We start from the raw sequence: 22,813 nt of genomic DNA on the forward strand, positions 1-22,813 counted from the left end.
GTTCATTGCAGAGTCATTGGTCTGGTTCAAGGCCTCTGGTTTCTAATACACTATTGATGCTGGGCCCTCACTAGGGCTCCTTCTGGATATCCTGTGTTGTAGAGATCCTTTAGCTTTGGGTCTGTGGGCAAGGTCCCTTCATGTGTTCCAGCAGATCAAAGATGGGGTGAATGTTGGGTGGACCAAGTCATAACATTGGTTCTGGGCCTGGGCAGCTATAGGGTTGGTCTGTCAGATGTGAAATGGAGACAGCTGTCCCATGCTTACAATTTCAGGGCTACTCACCCACACCTGCACTACCAGGGTTGGCTCTATTGTGCCTGTAAGGCTATGAGGAGTAGGGAGTGGACTGTGGTGTTTTCAATAAGAATATCCCCTATAGGCTCATACATTTGAATGCTTAGTTTCTAGGGAGTGCCACTATTCGAAAGGATTAGAAGGATTAGGAAGTGTGGACTTGCCAGAGTAGGTGTAGCCTTGTTGGAGGAAGAGTGCTACTGGGAGTGGGCTTTAAGATTCTTTTTCTTAAAAAACAATATTTATTAAGCTAAGTAAGAAAAAAAAAAAGACCAGAGTTAGTTGAAACACTCTTGTGGAACAAGATGGAAATTTTTCTCTCATCGGATTTCAAGGCAGGCTGGCATCTACATAAGGGTAGCAAATTAACCCAAGAACAGAAACCGACTGATGGGCATACTGTGAAGATGGTACTGAAAGACCCCAGCATACTAACTTAGCCTAACGCCATTTCGAGTAAGGTCTGAAAAGCACGGGGTGTCTACGGCCGGCCACCTGGCCCCAGAACAGGGTACTATAGGTCAGAAAAACAACTTGTAACCAAGTCAACAGGCGTGTCGAGCTCGGGGAAAAACCACGAACTGTCCTGAGTTTGAACCTGGCCTCATTTGAATCGTCCAATCAGAACCCTGTAAACCATGTTCCTCGTGCTCCTGCTGCCAGACCCTATAAAAACCCTCCACTCCAGCCCGTGGGCGCGCCAGTCTCTTGAGCCTCTTGAGGGACTGTGTTGCCCCGGGTACCTGTGTTCCTGAATAAAGCCTCTTGCTGTTTGCATCTGACTTGTGGTCTCGGTGTGATCTCTGGGCGAGGGCCTCTCCAGAGGGAAGACTACCTTCGGGGGTCTTTCAGTACTAGAGAGCATGGGAGAAAACACAGTCTTCCAGGTAACTTGGTGGGGCTGGTTCTTTCCTTCCACCTCTGTATGGGTCCCAAGATCATCTCAGATTGTCAGGTGTACCCAAAAAACACCTTTACCTACTTTGTCACCTCTCAGCCCAGGAAAGATGTTTTTTTTATTGGCCAGGAGTGATGATTATTAGTATGGGTATGAAGTATGAGGGTCTTAATGAAAAAGACTACAGCATTTACACTTCAGTAATCTGTTATACTTGTATTTTCAAGTTTAAAAACAGGCAAAATTGGGCTAGCAGATGGAGAAGTGGCTAGTTAATTTATTAATTAGGGTTTCTATTGGGTTTTATAATATTAAGGCTCTTCATTACATATAAATTATCTCCACCAAATTCATGTGTTGAATCCTTAATCCCATCTTACTTCATTGAAACTTAGGATTTCTGTACATCAAAAGACATCACTGAGACATGAAAAGGCATGGGCTGGACACACCTTTTAAGCTTAGCACTTGGTAGGTAGGGGCAGGTGGATCTCTGTGAGTTCCAGGACATCCAGAAAGATGCAGACAGATACTATCTCAATGTGTGTGTGTGTGTGTGTGTGTGTGTGTATGAAAATGACAAAAACAAATAAAAAACAAAAAGAAAAAAAGACACAAAATGGCAAACCACGGACTGAGAGAAGAAATTTGGAATTCTCACAGAAGCAAACCACCATATCTAGAAAAGACTCCTGAAAATGAAAGGGCTAGAGAATCCATTTCCTAAAAGGTAGGAAATGATCCTCATGTAAGGATACCGAAATGGCCAAAAGGCATTTGAGAAAACATTCTATGTCCATTGAAAATGCAAAATAAATCCAGAATGAAATAATACTAATGACTCAGCAAAATTGTGAAAATTAACAAGACTGGCGTGTCAAGTATTGTGGAGGATGTGGAGCAGCCGGCAATCTCTCCCACTCCTTTCTGGTTGGAATACAAACCCATTAGGAGGTGTGGCCTTGTAGGAGGAGGTGTGGCCTTGTAGGAGGAGGTGTGGCCTTGTAGGAGGAGGTGGGGCCTTGTTAGAGGAAGTATGTCACTGGGGTGGGCTTTGAGGTTTCAAAGTCCAAGCCAGGCCTAAGCCCCGCCCCCTCCCTGCCTGTGGCTCAGAATGAAGCTCTCAGCTGCTGCTCCAAGGCCTGCCTGTGTGCCACCATGCACCCCACCATGATGATAATGGACTAAACCTCTGATACTGTAAGCCAGCCCCCAGTTAAATGCTTTGTTTCTTAAGAGTTGCCGTGGTCATGGTGTCTCTACACAGCAATAGACTAGGTGACCAAGACAGCAGGGTTGAGATGTTAGCCTTGCTAACTGAAATCTCATTCGGGAGCTAGTCAGAGACCATTGGGCTGGGCAGGCACCCCACGCTGTAAGCAATGAGACAGATGAAAACACTGTTAGAAGGGGGAAGGTAACCAGAGTGTCACCCCAAAATATGCCTCTTAGGTATAAATGCTTTTAGGCTAAAGGCAATTAAGGAGCATTAGAACTGGGGTACCCTTTCTTTAGATTCCCTTTTGCTGAGGAAACAGAGGCTCTGAATTCTTCAGGAGGACGGCTGTAAGCCCCAAGGCTGCACCAAACTTACTTCCCCTTGCCACTGTTTCCAGCTTTTGGAAGCCTGAAACTCTTTCATACTGTCATCCTTCTGTATTTATTTTTTTGTTGATAGTGTTATATAAGTCAGTTCTAAGCAGCCACCTCACCCCACTACTTTCTTTTCTTTCCAGTATAGAAGATGAAGCCTAGGGCTTCACGCGTACCAGGCAACCACTCTACCATGGAGTTATAGCCCCAGCCTGAAGTAAATTCTTGGAATTCCCGTCTAGGGAGGTTCTCCCGAACCCTGAGCCCAAAGCCCTGTGGAAACCCAGCGTATGCACCAAAGAACTTGCTTGTTTTCATTTTGTTACAGGGGTCTGCCCCAGTTACAGGCTGTGAAAGGTGAGAAGTTATGTCTGCTTCCCGACAACGGTGCAAGAGAGAGATGCTCAGGGCAACAACAGTGAGCAGAGAGCAGGAGAGGGGTCTGGGAAGTGTTGGGAAGGATGCAATGCGGGTATGGGGGATGTTTAAGCAGATGCCAAGATCTGCAGGTTGGGTACTGACGCTGTTCCTGGGTGAGACTCCAAGGGAAGGATGCAATTTGGAGACACCTGAGCTGGCTTTGGAATTGATTCTCTTGGGACCCGTGTGGCACAGTGACAGTGTCGGCAGCAATGATACTTGATTGTTTTCATCATTCCAAGGCTATAACTTTATTCAACTTCCCTGAGGCTCTGCTCTGTGCATAAGATGTATTGCTTGCTGGGGCCAGACATCTCACCTTAAAGAGAAGTGATCTAGGATGGCATTTGGTAAATGCTCTCTGAGATGCAAATGTTCACATGTCCCAAGAGGGCAAGGTGTAGTGAGCAGAGTCAACATCCCTGGTTCTTCTGCACCATGATGGAACATCCTTCAGAGATTTCCCTGCAATGCTGACATCCCTGCCCTTCCTCTGCCCATCACAACTTAATTACCATGAAGCAAAAGGCAGTACTTTGGTATTCAACATCCTAATTCAAGAACTGCTATTTCTTTTTATTTTCACCAATATTAAATCATTCCTTATTTCTGGTTGCCAGGATGTGCAAGACATCCCTCTTCCATCAAAAGTAGGATGCCGTTGTACCTCATAAATATCAATTTATTGGTGAAATGGGTGAGATTGAAGATACACTATAGATGGGTTAGAAATATCACATAGGCATCCCAACCTTCCATAAATGATGTCGAGTGTCTTACCGTGGGCTTAGGCAAATCCAACGTGTGTTAATTCTGATACAGACTTCTGAAGGTCTTAGACTTTACTGCTTATTGGATTGGGGGAAAGATGAGCCAGGGGTGCTGATGAATAGTGACGGACACCCGCAAGGCAGCTCAGATGCACTGCGAGCCAGACCCCAGAACCCACTTCGGCTGTTGCCGTGTCTACGGTTTGTTGTAGAGTCATCACAGATCCTGTCCATAAGGAGAGTGTAGCTGCAACAGTGTCGAGGAAACCCCCAAAGCTGAACAGGTCAAGCGGGGGCTGTTGTTGCATGTATATAGTGGAGCTGAGGTCAACTGAAGGGTTAGAAAATACAGACAGACAAAGAGGCCAGAATAGAAAGAAATAGGAGCAAGGAAGCATTTTGAATGAGTTGAAGCAAACTCAGCTCTGTTATATAAACCTTCTTAATGTTCTTTCTTGTGGGTTGGGAAAAAAAAAAAATGAGCTGGGAGCAACCATCCTTACAATAAGGATTTCTGGTCAGTGTGTTTCATTGTAACTCACACCCTAGGGAGAGAAATGGGCCCATCTTAGGGTAGTGTTTCTGCAATGGGATTTATCTACCACTGTTCCTGTGAGAGGTGTTTGCTGGGGTAAGTCTATGAAAATTTTATTGTTCCAGGAGTCACCTTCAGTCACCCTTCATTCCGATTATGATAACCATCTTTGGGAGTCTATGCTTTTCTATTTAAGATAGTGATACAGCATCTTCTTTTAACATGGATTTATATAGCCCACCAAAAGGTGAGTTGATTTATAGAAAAGGCATTTTTTTTAAATAAAGGTGACTGACTATAGTGTATTGCTGGTTAGTTCATTGTCACCTTGACAGGTTAGAGTGGTCTTGGAAGAGGGAATGTCAAGTGAAAAAATGCCTCCAGGGGATTGGCCTGCAGACAAGTCTGTGGGACATTTTCTTGATTAATAGTTGATATGGGAGGGTCCAGCCCACTGTGAGTGATGCCCACCCCTGGGCAGGTGGTCCTGGGTTCTATAAGAAAGCAGGCTGAGAAAGCATGAGGAGCAAGCCAGTAAGCACTGTTCTGCTTCAGTTCCTGCCTTGAGCGCACGCCCTGGCTTCCCGAGGTGAAAGAGCATGACCTATAAGCCCAATAAAGCCTTTCTTTCCCAAGTTGTTTTTAGTCATGGTGTTTATCACAGCCATAGAAATGGGACAAAGACAGTGCATTAGGTATTTTTCATGTTTCCACGACACAGCCCTGATAGAAACAGTTCAAAGGAGCATTGGTTACTTTGGTTCACGGCTCTAGGTTCCAGCCCACTGTGGCTGTGGACATGGCTCAGTCCATGGACATGGGAGGATGAGGTGGCTGGTCAAATTATTGCAGGAGACAAGAAGCAAAGAGCTCAAACTGGAACCAGAAGCAGGTAGAATCTTCTAGACTTATCCCTAGTGATCCACCTCTGTCAGTCGGGTCACAACGCCCAAGGTTTCTACAACTTCCCAAAACAGTGCCACCAACTCAGGACCAAGTGTTCAAATACCTGAGCCCGTGAAGGGCCCTTCACACTCAAACACATTGGACAGATCACGTATGTTCATATAGCAGCATATTGAAAAAATAGAGCACTGATATTAGCATGGCTAAAGATCAGGAAACCTTCAAACTTATGCAGCATTGGGTGCCGAAGTATGAGGATTAATGAAGTAAGCCATGCGATGGCATGGGGGTTTCAGCCTGTAGAGTTCTTAGTCAACAGTAGTCTTTATAGCCAGTGGTCTTCAACCTGTGGGTCATGGCCCCTGAGGGGTCAAATGACCCTTTCACAGGAGTCACAGATCAGATATCCTGCATATCAGATATTTACATTACAAACCATAATGGTAGCAAACTTACAATTATGAAGTAGCAACAAAAATAATTTTATGGTTGGGGTCACTACACCATGAGGAACTGTATTAAAGGGCTGCATTATTAGGGCCATTGAGAACCATCGCTTTGCACAGAATTTTGTCTCAGCAAGACTATTCTTAAAAAAATAGAAACAATCCCAGGAGAGGACTCTTTATTTTAATTTAATGGTAAACACATACTTGACCACTGTGCTATTTCCATGGAAATGTCTTAATGGTAGGACCATTTCAGAAGGAGCCAATGCTCTTGTGTGGCAGCTGTGGAGTGTGGGGACAGACGCTCTTGCTGAAGGGACAGTTGCCATGGAGCACACGTTTTCATTGACAAGGAAAGCACAGACACACGGGAGGAAATGGCATGCCCCTCTTCCTGGGTTTGACACTGTCCTCTGAAGATCACAGACTGGAGTGGTTGTGGGTTCTCCCTGCTTCTTATTAAGCACAAGAAAGAAATATCCTTATTGTTAAAAGACCTCTTGGTAATGTAAAGTACAATTTGTAACCCAAAGCATTCCAACCGACAACCTGGGTTACTGAATTGACCAGCGAGAAGGTAGCTGTGAGAACCCAGTTTTTCAAACTCCAGTGGCTACATTGGAAGCATTCCTGTGGCAGGGAATGCACACCCCTGAGTTCAGTTGGCTTCAGGAAGGGACTTCTCATGTGGGCCAGGGCAGGAGGTGCACCCCTGATTCGCTTCTCTGTGGCTCTCCCTTCTGCTGACCCCTGGAAAGACATTTTATCCTCAGGCCAGCTGACTGCGATGTTCGGCGCTCCACAGAGCTTCCTTTCTACTTTGAAAAGATGTTTTCTTGAAGACACTATGGCCTTCATTAGGAGCCCACCTCCGTGATAGCCGACCCCTTCCTAAGATAATGGCATTCATCTATGTTGGAGATCAGCATGTAAGAGGCAACAGATCCCCGTGGAACAAGAGGCACTGTCCATCCCCCTGTCTCCTCAGGGAAGTGAGGGAAGCTGCTTTTGGCTATGGGTTATTTCCTCCCCCTCCCCCAACGCAGTTCACTGCACTGGAAACCAAGGAGCCCCTCACCACTACAAAGATGAATGTAAGTTTCACTTTCCTTTCTCCTCCTTGGAATCCTTCCTGGCCCCTGGGGAGCCTCTGCGTCCCCCAGCATCTCTTGGTGCAGCACTAATTGTTTTTGACTGGTTCCCTGCTCTAGCTTGGCTTTAAGTCAAACTCTGGTCTCTCCTGAGTGCTGCTGATTCCATTTCCCCAGTTGTTTGCTTTTGAAAGAATCGAGCTCTTTCTGTGTCTCGGTGCTTAACCAGCTCCCTCTTCTATTTTTGAAGAGATATTTTCTTGAAGGTAGTATGGGGCCGTTTTCTTCACAGGAGAAACATGGAGATGAATACCTCGCTGTTTTCCAGGCTAAACCTACGTTGGTTCTCTCTGTTCTGCTTCCGAATGCTTTTGTGCTTGCAAACAAGAGAACAAGTAGCTCTCCTTCAAGTGCATGGTCTTTGTCTTCAGCTGCTGCAACAGTTTCTGGTGGGGCCTTCACATTGCATCAAAACATGGTGGAAGAGCTAGCAAATATGTCACACACACACACACACACACACACACACACACACACACACACACACACACACGCAGTGGGTGGACTTGGCCTTTAATAGGAGCCCACTCTTGTAATAGCCAACCCATTCCCAAGATAATGGCATTAATCCATGCTCAAGGTCAGCTCCCTCATGAATAATCACTCCTTAGAGGTTCCGAGTTCCTTTGTAAGGGCGATTACATTTCAGCACTGTATTTGGAGGCGGGCCGTCAAACCACCACTGTAAGGACTATCTGTGTATTTCCAATCGATACTGATCGATTTAAGGAATGGTCCGATTAAACTTGAAGCTCCAGGTGACTATCACCTGGAATGGCCTTCAAGATTCAACTTGGAAGAGAAAGTTTGGGTCAGCCTTTTCCCTGTTTGGTGGAAGCCCAGTCATTTCCCTTCGTTCCCACAGCGCCTTCACTGGTAGAAGTTGAGGACACCGGATTCCAGGATTCCATTCACGTTGTGTTTCTACTTGGATACCTGTCAGCTCCCTAGGACTTTTAAGCCACTGGTATTTCATTGTTGTGTACTTACCCCACTCATCCCATCCTCACATGACCTGGTGACACACACACCCACCCACCAGCCTGTTGAGTGATGGGCAGACTCTCATCCCTTCTTAGCTGCAGGTGGGATTCAATCACACAGCACATTTTGCCATTGTTGCTGAACCAACAACTTTGACCCAGCTGTGTTGCAGGGGGTGTGTGTCTGTGCACATGCGCATGCGCACACACTCTACGGGCTGAATGACACCCTCATTCTTTGACCTCGTATGTAGAAGCCTCGATTCCCGGTACCTCGGGGAGTGATTGTGTTTGGGAGTGGGCACTTTAAAAGAGATAGCTAAGTAAAGAAGAGGCCGTTAGAACGGCCCCAGTGCGGCATCCCTGGAGTCCCTGAGAAAGAAGGCATTGGGACACCGAGAGGCCGTCCCAGGGCTGCACATGCACAGAGGAAATAGAGACCACGTGAGGTTTAAGAGAGGAAACGTTCACGTAAAAAGGCCTTGAGGGAAGCCAAACCTGCCGACGTCTTGACTTAGGACTTCTATGGTACTGTGTGAGACCCTTGGCTGTCATTGAAGGCCCCAACTATTGTGGCTGTCTACTAGACGACCACAGCACACCACTGAAAGGGTCTAGTCAGGTAGATCTTAGGGTTCTCTTAGTTGGTACTGGGCCCACCTTCCTGTCTACTTTTGTGTGTATAGGTGGAGCTGGGCGCTGTTTGTGCTGTGGAAGGAGGAGTCTAAAGGAAGCAGAAAACAGAGAGCAAAGTAGTTGAATCGAGCCTGGCCTGGTTCTTCCACTTACACAGGCTGAGCCATCTAATTCCTGATCGAGTTCCCATTAGCAAGCAGAGCAAGGGCCCCAGCTGAGGCATACACGTTATGTTCCCAGGTCGAAGAAGTTGCTGTCTTGAAGAAATTTTGTAAATAAGCCTCTGTGTTTTATAAGTCTGGGTTCCTTGAGGCAAGTAAATTGTATTGCCCCCAAAAGGAAGGGAGACGGACTCCTTGTGTTTTGAGAGCTGGAAAGAAAATTAGCCTGATTTCAAGCGTGGATTTACACTATGGAACCGCAGGCCTGGGAGAGGAGTCCTTAGATGACTCAGGGGATTGTGAGGAGAGCAGGCTTCAGGGCACCGGAGGCTCAGGGGCTGCAGTTAAGGACTCCATGAGACAGACTCCTCTGGCCCACTGAGTGGATGAGGAGGCCTGTCCACTTGGGCTGGCTGCCAAGGGCTTTGCTAAAATGCAGGTTCCCAGGCACACCAGTCAAGTGGCTGAATTAAAGTCCCTGAGTGTATGGCCTGGGGACAAGCATGTGAGGATGCCTTCCTGCTGAGTCACTACTGAGTATGCATAGCCTTAATTAATTTCCCTAATTAGCTCCCCAGCCAGGCAGGAAGATGCCTGTAAACAGATGGCAAGAAAGCCTGGGGTCAAGATTCTACCTGCAGGTCTGAGAGACGGCTCAGTGGGTAAAGGCCCTGGCCACCAAGCCTGACGACCCGAGTTTCAGTTCCCCAGGACCTACAGGCTAGAAGGAGAGAATCAGTTTCTAAAAGTTGTTCTCTGACCTCAACATGTTCCTGTTGCATGCATGAGCTCACCCAAGGGTGCACGTGTACACACGCACGCACGCATGCACGCACGCACGAATAAACATAATAAAAACATTCTATCTGGGTATATACTCATAGCATCACTTTGGGCATGTACTTATGGGCCAGGCTAGTTAAAAATCCTGGTTTGGGATGGATCTCAAAGCAGTTCAATTACCAAAGCATCTGGTATCAGGACTATCTTTTGTGGTGCCAATGACCTGTGACCTGGTCACTGGGGGGCTACCCACCTTCTATGGTGAGGCACTGTTGGGGTGATGGCATATGGACTTAGACAGTGTCAGACCTGCCTGTGTCTGTGTTGGAGGTTACATGGACAGAATGACTGATCTCACCTCAGAGAGCATCCCTCCTCGTCTTGCCTCCTGATAGTTAAAGTACGCCTGGAAGGACTGGGCAGGAAGACAGTTTACCACCTCTGTCTACAACTGAAACCCGGAGCACCGAAGGAGTCAGGCTTCCCCAAGGTCAAGCAGCGGAGAGATGGGTTCTCTCCGGGCTGCAGACCCTCATGTGGCCTACCTGATCCTCCCGCTACCACATAAGCCCTGTGTGTTCCTCACGACAGAGAGCAATGTAAATCAGCAAGTGCCGGAGGTGTGCCAAGAGTGAGGACACAGGCTACAGCTGGGTGACCCAGGCTCTGTCCAGCCGCCCTATTCCTGCAGTGCATTGCCGGGTCATTTCATGGCCCTCTCTGGACCTCATTCCTTGTTTATAGTACTCACAGAGGCTACTCACTGCACGAACCATCATCTAGGACTTCTAACTCGGCTGTTGCTTGCCAATTCAACCATTTGTGATAATATAAAGCCAGCTTGGAAAAGCTTGCTGCATTAAATAAATTGCTGAACTCTGACCCTATGAAAAGAGCAGCTAATAATTCCCTCTCACAGATTTATGTAATTTTAGAGACACCCCCCCCCATCTAAGAGTGAAAATTTGTTGTTTATTAGGACTAGGAGTTTATGAGTGAACTTCTTTACTTCATTGAGAAGAATGATATATAAACAGATGAAGCCCCGCCCCCAATAATTGTTCCCATTCGAGTTAAGGCATTAGTTAAAAGAGAAAGTGCCCTACTTCTGTTTACATATTCATGTATATGCGTTGTGAATCTCCGGTCTCCTTCCTTTGCTTGGAGTGGTTTTCATTTCAGGTGTGCAACCCTGTTGAACAATCCACAACCCTCAACTTAACCACGCAAGTGATTTCCATGGGGATTCATTTATAACCCTCATTTTAGCCCATTATCCTATTTTGGGGGGATAATATGATTTTACTGCACTCTAAGATACATATTTCAAAGAAAAGCAAATAAGATGTATGGTAAGCATGCAGAATTGAGTTATCCCGATAAAGGCTTGCTTGGAATACATCTGATGGCACAGAATAGCCATGGTTTCCAGGCAGTTAAATTTCAAGTGTTCAAACGCTCCTCATCTCCATGGCTAGTATTTCTTCTAGAGACTGACATTTGCATCAAAACCATACGTAATCTGCAGCAATGATAAGTAACTAGACAGGGGCCCTCTCCTTTGTGGTAGTGTGCGCAGGGGTGTGGGCCTCCAGGTGAAGGGCGGGGTCTGCCTGGAAACTCTCTGCTTCTGAGAGCTCTGACACAGATCTAGGCTTGGAGGGGAGAAGAGTGCAGCTTGGGTCCATACTTTCCCAGAGTATGGGTGGAGAGTGGGGGTGGGGTGGGGGGTGGGTGGAGGTGGGGAGTGGGTGTGGGGAGTGGGTGTGGGTGTGGGGAGTGGGGGTGAGGTGGGGAGTGGGTGTGGGGTGGAGAGTGGGGGTGGGGAGTGGGAGTTTGGTGGGGAGTGGGGGTGGCGAGTGGGGGGGTGAGGGGTGGGGAGTGGGGGTGGGGAGTTTGGTGGGGAGTGGGGGTGGCGAGTGGGGGGGTGAGGGGTGGGGAGTGGGGGTGGGGTGGGTGTGGGGAGTGCAGATGGGGAGTGGGTGTGGGGAGTGGGTGTGGGGAGTGGGGGTGGAGAGTGGGGGTGGGGAGTGGAGGTGGGGTGGGGAGTGGGGATGGGGAGTGGGGGTGGGGAGTGGGGATGGTGAGTGGGGGTGGGGAGTGGGGATGGGGAGTGGGGGTGGGGAGTGGGGGTGAGGAGTGGGGGTGGGGAGTGGGGGTGGGGAGTGGGGGTGGAGAGTGGGGGTGGGGAGTGGAGGTGGGGTGGGGAGTGGGGATGGGGAGTGGGGGTGGGGAGTGGGTGTGGGGAGTGGGTGTGGGGAGTGGGGGTGGAGAGTGGGGGTGGGGAGTGGAGGTGGGGTGGGGAGTGGGGATGGGGAGTGGGGGTGAGGAGTGGGGGTGGGGAGTGGGGGTGGGGAGTGGGGATGGGGAGTGGGGGTGAGGAGTGGGGGTGGGGAGTGGGGGTGGGGAGTGGGGGTGGGGAGTGGGGGTGGGGAGTGACAAATGGGGCGTGGGGAGTATCAGGGTGTCAGGGTGTCAGACAGAACCCCTTACCTTGCTCTCTCCAGCAGGAGTCCTCAAACTCTAGAGTCTGTTAGCTAAGGCCTGAATGATGCACAGGGCTTGGTAGAGAGCTGAGGCCTAGCTCCCATTTCCAGAGTTTCTGACTTAGCAGATCTCTTCTAGAGACAAGAAAATTGGCTTTTAAACCTGTGTGTCAATGAGGTGGTGTGTGTGTGTGTGTGTGTGTGTGTTTCATGAACAAATAAGCAGCAGTTAATGTCTAAAACACTCTAACAGGGATTGCTTTTTAAAGGAGTAGCCTGGGGTTTCGAGAGAACTCTATGTACAGTTGTGTGTGGGGCTGGAGCGATGGCTCAGTAGGTAAGGGTGTGCACTGCTTTTGCAGAGAACTCAAGTTCAGTTCCCAGCACCCATGTCAGTCAGGCAGCTCCCAGCTGCTTTCAACTCCAGCTCCAGGGAATCTGACACCTTCTGGTCTCTGCAGGCATTGTACTCACATGCACCCCACCACACGTACATACCTATAATTAAAAATAAAAATAATGAAGTTCATATGTGTGTGCTGTGGGCCAGACAGGGTTCTTTTATATATATATCTTCAACTATATTTTCAATCAGCATTGAAGGCTGTGTTAATTTCTGCAACGATGTTAAATGAGGATAGCTCCCAGAGGCTCATATATTGGAATGCTTGGTCCCTAGCTGGTGGAACTGTTTGGTAAGGAGAAGGAGGTGTGGCCTTGTGGGACAAGGTATGTCACTGGAGGTGGGCTTTGAGGTTTCAAAAGCCCACCCTATTTCAGTTACCTCTCTCTCTCTCTCTCTGCCTTGTGGTTGGTTGTTTTCTGAACATGTAAGCTCTCAACTACTGCTCCAGCACCATGCCTGTCTGTTGCCATGCTAACCACCATGATGGTCATGGACTCACCCTCTGAAACTCTGTAAGTAAGCCCCAATTAAATGTTTTCTTTTATAAGTTGTCGTGGTCATGATGTCTCTTCACAGCAACAAAACAATAACTAAAACAATTTCCCTAAGATGAATATTAGAAGTAATTCTTCATTGGTAAAATGAGTGGAGGTACAAACTGAGTAAGCAAGCTGGGTGTGTAGCTCAAGTGGTAGAGTTCTTGTCTAGCATGCGTGAGGCTCTGAGTTCAGTGCCCAGTACTGCAAAAACAAAACAAAACAGAAGTATTTGCAGATAAATTGGAAAATTTGCACACAAAGGTTCAGCCTTGCATTAATTCATTGTCCTTCTGTAGGCCAATGCAGATCTATCACATTTCTTAATGCAGGTGCAGGCTTAGGAGGTTCTTGCTGATAGAGTTGAGGGGAGGAGCCTATGGCACAGATTAATCTGCACCATTAACACCTGCAAGGCAGCTCCATGGCATTATCCAGACCAATCAATTTAGTGGGGGAATCTACTCTTGGTAGCTGTTGTGTTTACATTTTGGCTCAGCGGGAGAAACAATCACAGTTCTATAAGTGAGGAGAGTTAGAATGTCAATAGTGAGGAAGAGCTGAGATTACAGAAGAACCCCAAAGTTGAATGGTGAGGAAAGGGCTGGGTTGGCATTGCTGATGGTTCAGTGTGTGTGATGGAACTGAGGTCAACTGTAGAAAAGGCAGGAAACAAAGACTTCTGAAAAACAGGTCAGAATGCAGAGAAATAGGAATAAGAAAAGTATCCTGTGTTAATTGAAAAGAACCCAAATGCCTTTCTGATAATTCTTTCTTGTAAAATAACAAAATCTACTTAGGGCAACCATCCTTGGAACAAGCATTTCTGGCTAGGGCATTTTGAACACTGTCTGCTCATGTGTATGTAAAGCCTAATGGAAGCTTTTGGGTCTTGCTGGAATTCAGGCTAAAGCACATCAATGCCCAGGCAATGCTTTTTGATATGCCCACAAAAGTATAGACAACAAAAGCAAGAAATAGACAAATGGGATTGCATCAAACTAAAATGCTTCCTACAGCGAGGGAAACAATCAACAGAGCAAGACAACAACCCTCACAAAGAGAGAGAGAGCCTTTGCAAACAGATCTGGACAGAGGCCAATGTCCAAAACATATAAGGAACCAACTCAATAGCAAGAAAACAAATAGAGCAATTTAAAAGTCGGCAAAGGACCTGCATGCTTATTCCTCCAAAGAATATATCAAAACGACCAGCAGAAATATGAAAAAAATATTCAATACCATTAGCTGTCCAAGGAATGTAAATTACATCTGTAGGGAGATACCATGTCATCTTAGTTGCGACGGCGATTATCACAATAGCAGAAGTGAGACACGTTGGCAAGGCTGTATAGGAAAGGATGTGCCCGTGCACAAGGGGTGGGAAGGAAAACCAGTACAGGACAGTAGTGGCACAGAACAGGACAGTAGTGGCACAGTACAGGACAGTAGTGGCACATCCTACAATCCCTAGCACTCAGGAGGTTGACACATGAGGATCAGCTCTTCTGAGCATAAACCCAGAAGATATTGGTATGTCAAAAATACATTGTATATGTGTGTTCATTGAAACATTATTCACAACAGCCATGACACGGAAACAAATTGAGTCTCCATCAATGAATGAGTGGTTAAAGAAAATATGATGTATTTATGCAACAAAATATTATCCCTCCTTAACAAATAAAAGGAAGTATGCTAGGGAGATAGCTCAGTGTCTAAAGTACTTGGTATACAAGCATGAGGATCAGAGTTTGGACCCCCAGGGCCTATATAAATGATGGACGGGCATAACAGTTTGCCTGTAATTCTAACCACTGAAGGCAGAGACGGGGGATCCACAGAGCAAGCTGGCCTTGAGGCTAGCTCTATCTATGAGCTCTGGGTGTGACTGAGAGGCCCCGCGTCAATGAATAAGATGGAAGAACAGTTGAAAATTATTTCTGACATCAGCCACAGGCTTCCACATGAACAAGCACCCATGTGTAAGTCCTCACACATGCAAACATGCATATATCACACACGCAACACACACACACACACAACACACACACACACACACACACACACACACACACACACACACATATTTCCAGATGATAATGGAAAAAAGAAAAAAGAAAAGATTCTCTCCTCTGTAATGACATGGTGGGCATTACACTAAATAATGCAGGCCACACAGAAATAGCAGCATGGTGTGGGCTTATCTATATGGAACCTGACAATGGTGATTCTAGAGACTAAGAGGTGAGAAGCAGAGAGAGACACTGGTCCAATGGTACAAAGCTATGTTTATGTAAGATAAAATTCTCTCTCTGTGTGTGGTGCATGCACACGAGTATGCTAGTGTATGCCCGTGGGCATGTATGATGAAGACGGAGGAGCATGTTGACTTACCTCTACCCAAATCTCGGCCTTATTCCCTCGAGACAGGGTCTCTCACTGAACCTGAATGTCATTGATTTTTTTCAGCTAGCTTGGCTTCCTATAAAGCCCCCATGGTCATTTTCTCCCTGCTTCCGTTGGGGTTAGAGGCATGCATGCAGCTAAGACTGGCTATTTATATAGGTTGCTAGGGGTCCAAACACAGGTCCTCACCATTACAAAACAAGCACCTTTAGACACTGAGCCATCTACCCAGAGCACTTGCAAGATATAATTAAACAAATGAAAATATCAGTTTCAAACTCCCAGCTCAATGTCTCTTAAGAGGGACTCCAACTGTGATTGTTATTGGAAGGACCCTAGGATATCTATATGAGGCTATCTCCATGTATGCTCATATGTAATTTAACACATGTCAAATGACTGGAGGATTCCCCCACGGATTTACATTCTACTTTGTTCTCTGCAGACAAAGTCATTGCCACAGGAAAATTTCAAAGTTCCATGATTTTAAACCACACACACACCTATTTTGTATCGGTTAGTCTTTCCCTGTCATACCTATCTTATATTGATCTCATCAACTCTTCCTAGTTGACTTGCCAGCCCTAACCAGGCCCCAGACATGATGCTGCTCTTAAGCAAGCCTGCTCTATCTCATGATTTCTGCTGTGGTCATTGGCACTGCTGTTTCCCCATGTTTTAAGGTATTGTCACTGTTGTCAACAGAATGCGGTCTTCTTGTGTCAGGCGGGATTGCTATTATGGTTGGGATCCTTGCTCTCCTCTCTCCTATAGTGTATTCTAAACAGAGCAACACAGTGCTGGGATTGGAGTGATAAATATGATGGTGGAAGTCTACACAAACTCCCCCCCAATGGTTTTCTAATACACTTAGCATTCAAAGTCTTTATCACGGCCAAGAGGCCCTGACTGAGCAGCACCCCGGGTGTTTCTCCAATGCCATCTCCTCCACCCTTTCTGCCATGTCTTCTTTCCTTTGAGCGTGTGAAGCTCGCTTTACTTTGGAGCCTTTACAAATGCTGCCCTCTGTGTCTCCAAAGGGCTTGCCCGACACGCCCCTGCTGCCTCTTCTCACAAAGGCCTTCAGTCTCTCTTGCGACATTCAGACTTCCATTACATTTATACCTCCTTCCGTTTCCTCCCTCTCTTTGCCTCCATTCTTTCCTGGAATTTGCGATGTAGCCCAGGCTGGCTTCCGCTTTTCAGCCCCCTCAGTGCTGGGATTATAGATGTGTGCTACCGTGTCCATGCTTCTACTTTTCCATGAAGAAAAACAGCACTCGGGAAGCAGAGCCAAGCAGATCTCTGTGAGTTCGAGGCCAGCCTGGTCTCCAAAGCGAGTTCCAGGAAAGGCGCAAAGCTACATAGAGAAACCTTGTCTCGAAAAACAAAACAAAACAAAAATAATAATAAAAATTTAAAAAAAAGAAGAAGAAGAAGAAGAAGAAGAAGAAGAAGAAGAAGAAGAAGAAGAAGAAGAAAGAAAAATAAATCATTGTTTTTGAGATAAGTTCTCACTATATAACCCAGGGTGACCGCCGGCTCATGATCCTCCTGCTGTGATTTCAGGCATGCGCCACTATGATCAACTTTAAGATGGTTTTTATCATCTATATGTAAGGTGTGTGATATGCTTTGATTTGCATAGTAAAATAAGCCAAGAAAATTCCCTATGTATCACTTACCATAACTACTCTTCTGTGTACGATATGAAAATCTAAAATATACTAATGTGGGAATTTTCTATTGTAGAGCACAATAAGAACCAGCCCCCCATGGTGTACATTAGTGTTCTAGATTTGGTCATTCTATGTAACTACATCCTCTCTTCACCCTAAGGAACTACTATTTTATTCTGTTTATATAAATCTGACTTAAATAAAAAATTTTATTTAAATGTTTGTTTATTGGGTGGTGGTACATGCCTTTAATCCCAGCATTTGGGAGGCAGAGGCAGATGGATCTCTGAGTTCGAGGCCAGCCTGGTTTATAGAGCAAGTTCCAGAATAGGCAGAGCTACACAGAGAAACCTTGTCTCAAAAAAAACCAGTATATATATTATAAATGTTTATTTTACATGGATACGTGGGGTAGGCTGGGCATGTGCCACAGTGTCCATGAGCTGGTCAGAGGACAGTTTGAAAGGGCTGAATCTCTCCTACCACATGAGTTGTGGGGACTGAACTCAGGTTGTTAGGCTTGGTGACAAGAACCGGCTGAGCCATCTTGCTGGCATGAGTTTGACTCTTGTAGTGTCTACATACAAATGAGATCATGTCACTTTTTTCTGCATGTGCCTGCTTTATTTTACTTATATAACATATATAGTGGTTTGAATGAGACTAACCCCCCATAGGCTCATATGTTTGAATACTTGGTTCCCAGCTGGTGGAACTGTTTGGGAAGGATTAGGAGGTGTGGCCTTGTTGGAGGCAGTGTGTCACAGGGGCAGCCTTTGAACTTTCAAAAGCCCACACCACTCCCAGTTAGCTCTTTGACTCATGCTTGTGGATCCAGATGTAAGCACTGGGCTACTGCTCCAGTGCCATACCTGCCTGCTTGCTGCCATGCTCGCACAATGATGGTCTTAGACTTTAACCCTCCAAAACTGTGAGCCCCAAATAAATATTTTCCTTTATATGTTGCCTTGGGTGTTTTATCTTGGAAATAAAAAAGTAACCTAGACAGAATAATAGTCTAAAGGCTCACCTCTGCTATTACAGCTCTGTCTCTGATCTCTTCTCCACCCCTCACCCCATACACATTTTCTGAGAGAGTCAGGGTCTTGTTACGTAGCTCCAACTGGCCTTGAACTCATAATCTTTGTGCCTTTGCCTCCCAAGTGCTGGGATTATAGGTGTGTGCCACCATGACAGCTCTACAGTTTCAGTTTCTCCAGGACTTGAGGATTGAATCCATCTGAGCTAAATTCTTTTTTTTTTTTTTTTTGGTTGTTTGAGACATGGCTTCTCTGTGTAGTTTTGGTGCCTGTCCTGGATCTTGCTCTATTGACCAGGCTGGCCTCGAACTCACAGAGATCCACCTGGCTCTGCCTCTTGAGTGCTAGGATTAAAGGTGTGAGCCACCATTGCCTGGCCCTGAGCTAAATTCTTAACCTCTGGATTTTTTTAAAGGCTGGATAATATTTCACTGTGTGAATGAGTATCAAATTTTTTTTTTTTTTTTTTTTTTTTTTGTCTATGAATCCACTGATGGGTTCTAAGTTGTTTTCAAACCTTGGTCGCTGTGAATAATGCTTCCGTGAACCTGGGGGCTCAGATATTTCTTTGGCAAACTGAGTCATTTTCTTTGAGTAAATAGCCAGAATTGTGATTACAGGGTCACATGATAATTTTATTTTTAGTCTCCAAATAGTCTTCATACTGTTTTTCCATAATAGGCACCCTCATTTACATACGGTAATTTACATTCCCACCAACAATGAACAAGGGCCATGGTTTTTTCACGTCCTTTCCCACACTTGCTACCTTTTGTTGTTTTGATAACCGCCATTCCACCTGGGGTGAAGCAATACCTCACCTCGGTTTTAATTTGCATATTCCTGAAGATTAGTGATGTTGAACTTCTATGTTCTCAGGGTCCTGTTGGAGTTCCTCTGCTTACTTTTAAACTGATTGTTTTCTTGCTATTGGATTGAGTTTCTTGTGTGTTTAGGGTATTCACTTCTTAACTAAGATCCACAAATGTCTTCTCCCATTAGAGGGCTGTCCCTCTGTTGATGGCTTCGTCTTTGGTGTGCGAGCTTTTGATCACACTGGAGTCCATACGTGTTTATTTTTGCTTTTGTCGTCTAATTTTGGGTATGAGTGCTATAAAAGTATCACTTGTTTTAATGTTTCCCTCTAGGAGCTTCAAGGTTTCAGGTCTTGCATTCAGGTTTTTAAGCCCACTCCAAGTTGATGTTTATCTGTGCTAGAAGAATGGGGCCTGATCTCCTTCTTTTGTGTGAGAATATCCAGTTTTTCTCAGAACCATTAATTAAAGAGATTGTCCATTCTCTGTGGGTTTTGCTGGTTCCTTGTCAAAAATTAGTTGGCTGTACATTATTAGGCTTATTTCTTGGCATTCTATGTGTTCCATTAGCCCATGAGTCAGTTTTTATGCAAGTACCATATCATTGTAATGACTATAACTTGCATAATCAGCATTTAAAAAAAACAGTTGCCTTTCTTTGCAGGAATATGGCCCAGGATAGCTATGTGCACATTTACACACACACACACACACACACACACACACACACACACACACACACGCGCGCGTCTATGCACAAATATAAATAAATATAATTTAAAAAAGAAATCCATTCTGCAATATCTCTGCAACTATGGCCATGTATGAGAATCCTAGCACCTAAGAAGAGGAAGACAGAGGTGTGGTGAGGAGTATATATTTCTGATTAAGGGAACTTTTCTAATGCTCAAGGCATATCCTATCTGTAACTAGTCAGAACTATAAGATTCTAGAAGGTAGTACTGTAGGATTCTAGAAGGCAGTACTGTGAAGAAGATTCTAGAAGGCAGTACTGTAAGAAGATTCTAGAAGGCAGTACTGTAAGAAGAGTTTAGAAGGCGGTACTGTAAGATTCTAGAAGGTGGTACTACAAGATTCTAGAAGGCAGTACTGTAAGAAGATTCTAGAAGGTGGTGCTATAAGAATCTAGAAGGCGGTACTTGGCACAGGGTCTGGGAGTGCCTGAGTGAGGCCAGTGGTTCTTAGCTGCTGTTGTAAACAGCATTCCAAGGTTATTTTGGGTTTGTTTAGCTTTCTGAAAGTTTGTTATTGCTTATGTAATTTTTGCCCCATGTATTGGTAGTCTGAGCACATATCCCCGCATCCTGACTATTAAGCTTTGGAACTTTTTAAGTAAAACTCCATTCTGACAAGACATCACTTCTTAGTTCCAAAACATAACTACCCAGCACTAAGATATAAAAACATTTATTCCCAGACCCGTGGGTTTCAAGACTGCAGATCAAGGGCTGACACTGGAAGGAGGCAAAACCCTGGCTGATACCATTTGAGCTTGCTTGTCCACAGCCTGACTCCTCCTAAGGAGGTTGTCTAATGAATAGTAACAGAAATGATGAGATTCTCTGAAGACAGCAACCGCAAGCCATGGTTTACAAATTCCTGCCCAAAAGTAGAGCCTTGAATCTCTGTTGCTGGGAATGTGGACTTATATATTCTGGGGCAAAGCTCAAGAATCCGTATTGCTGAGTTCCAGTAAGTACCCTGCCTCCCACCATGGTGCTGATGCTGTGGCCTTTGAACAAATGTTTTCTTTTTTAAAACCTAGAAAAATGCATTTGTTTATTTTGTGTGTATGCTAATTTTGTGTATGTTTATTTTGTGTGCGTGTGGAGGTCAGACAGAGGACAACCTGATGGAGTTAGTTTTTTTCTTTCCACCATGTGGATTCTAGGGATGCAACTTGGTTCATCAGGTTTGGCTGCAAGTGCCCTTACACACTAGGAGAGCATTTGTTTTCTTTCTTGATGTACCACGAGGAAAAGCCGACCCAGAATCTAGTTCCCTTCTTGGTTGAAATGGAAAGCATGTGGTCCTTAGCTATTAGGATAAAAGACTATACATACATGGGGAGATGGCTCCGTGGGTGCTCTGAGTTTGAATTCTCAGGACCCATGTAAGCCAGGCAGCATTAGCGTGTGTCTGTGATCCTCGTGTTTCTGCAGAAAGATGGGAAAGGAGACAGGAGACTCTCTGGAGGCTTGCAGGCCAGCTGCCTGGCACACACAGCTTGGAACAACCAGGAGACCCTGTCTTAAATGAAGTGGAAGGTTTCCCCAGCGTTTCCCTCTGACCTCCACAGACACACTGTGGCAACCACTGACATGTGCACAAATGAACAAACATGCACACATATCACACACACACAAATAAGCTACATATAAGATTGAAGGAAAGATGTTCAGACTTGATGCAAAGTAACATCAGCTGTCAAATATCAAAAATCCATAGCCTGAGACATGGGTCATCAGGTACCCAAAAGCATTCACACTTGTATTGCTCTATCTTTGCTGTTAATGCTGTTATTAAGTTAACAGAGCTGTCCCAACAGTAATTCTATCACAGGCTCAGCTGTAGCTCCTCATTTGGTAATGAAGTCATCAAAAGATTCAGGATTTTACATCTTACTATATTTCATTTTATACTTTAGATGAGTTTCTGGAAAGATCATTGTGTGTAGCAAGAAAGCCTTCAGGGATCCTGAGTGGGTTAATGGGAACAGGCTGAGTGGTACTGTATACACCCACAAAGTAGCATGGAGAGAGACCATCTTTTCATCTCAGTTAATGGTGAGATAATTCTTCAATGAAACCCATGAGGAACACTTCTTTAGGGGCTGGAGAGATGACTCAGCAGTTAAGGGCACTGACTGGTTCTCAGCACCACATTCCAGCTCACAACCAGCTGTAACTCCAGTCCCACAGGGATGTGTCACCCTCTTCTGGCCTTCAGTGGTATTGCACACATGTGGTGCATATAGATACACACAGGCAAAACATCCATACACATAAAATAAAATGAAAAAAATTAATAAATCTTTGTTGTTCATATTGGGGAAAGAGAACAATTATACTTCAATGTGTCTTTTTAAACCTTCTGTTCTGAAATCGCTCTAAATTACAAAAAAAAAAAAAAAACATTACCCGAGCAGCTGGGCTAGTTCATTGACTGGCTTCATTGGCGTGTTACTGGTTTCAGACCATCTTCAATAAGTAACAGATGTCTGTGTATTAGTCACTTTCTCTTCCCAGTCGCAAAACACTGCAACTGAAAAAATTTACAAGGAGAAAAGACTTCTTTTGGTTTGAAGTTTTGGAGATTTTACCTCATGGTTTCTTGGTCCTGTGCTTCAAGCTGCCATTATGGAGGAAGCTGGAAGGAGCGTGGTACACGTAGGACATCGGGAAATAGACAGTATATGGAGCCAGGCTCCCCACATGCCCTTTAGTGGCACCCCACCGAGGATCCAGCTTCCTTCTGCTGGATCCCACTTTTGACTTAGTGCTCACCACCTGTGAGTAGAGCACACGCAGGGCTCTTAGGCACATCCTACCTCCGAGTTACACCCACTGATCCCTTCGGACTTCAGAGTATACTTCCTAAAAACAGGAGCTTCTCAGCATGGCTAGAACACAGACTCTACATGAGGAGATGACGCCTCTCCATTCTCTCGAATCTGTAGGCTACTGAAATGGCGCTGTCTTCAACGTCATTTATAGGGGTTGGAACCTACTCGGGATTACCTGCTGAGTTAGCAGCTTTGTCCTCTGGCCTTGTTCAGTCTGGAGCCCTCTTTAACAATCTGCCACTTTAGAAGAATTTCTCTCGATTTACATTTATCT

The sequence above is a fragment of the Peromyscus maniculatus genome, chromosome 14 (genome assembly GCF_049852395.1).
Source record: "Peromyscus maniculatus bairdii isolate BWxNUB_F1_BW_parent chromosome 14, HU_Pman_BW_mat_3.1, whole genome shotgun sequence".
In the NCBI taxonomy this organism is placed as follows: Eukaryota; Metazoa; Chordata; class Mammalia; order Rodentia; family Cricetidae; genus Peromyscus; species Peromyscus maniculatus.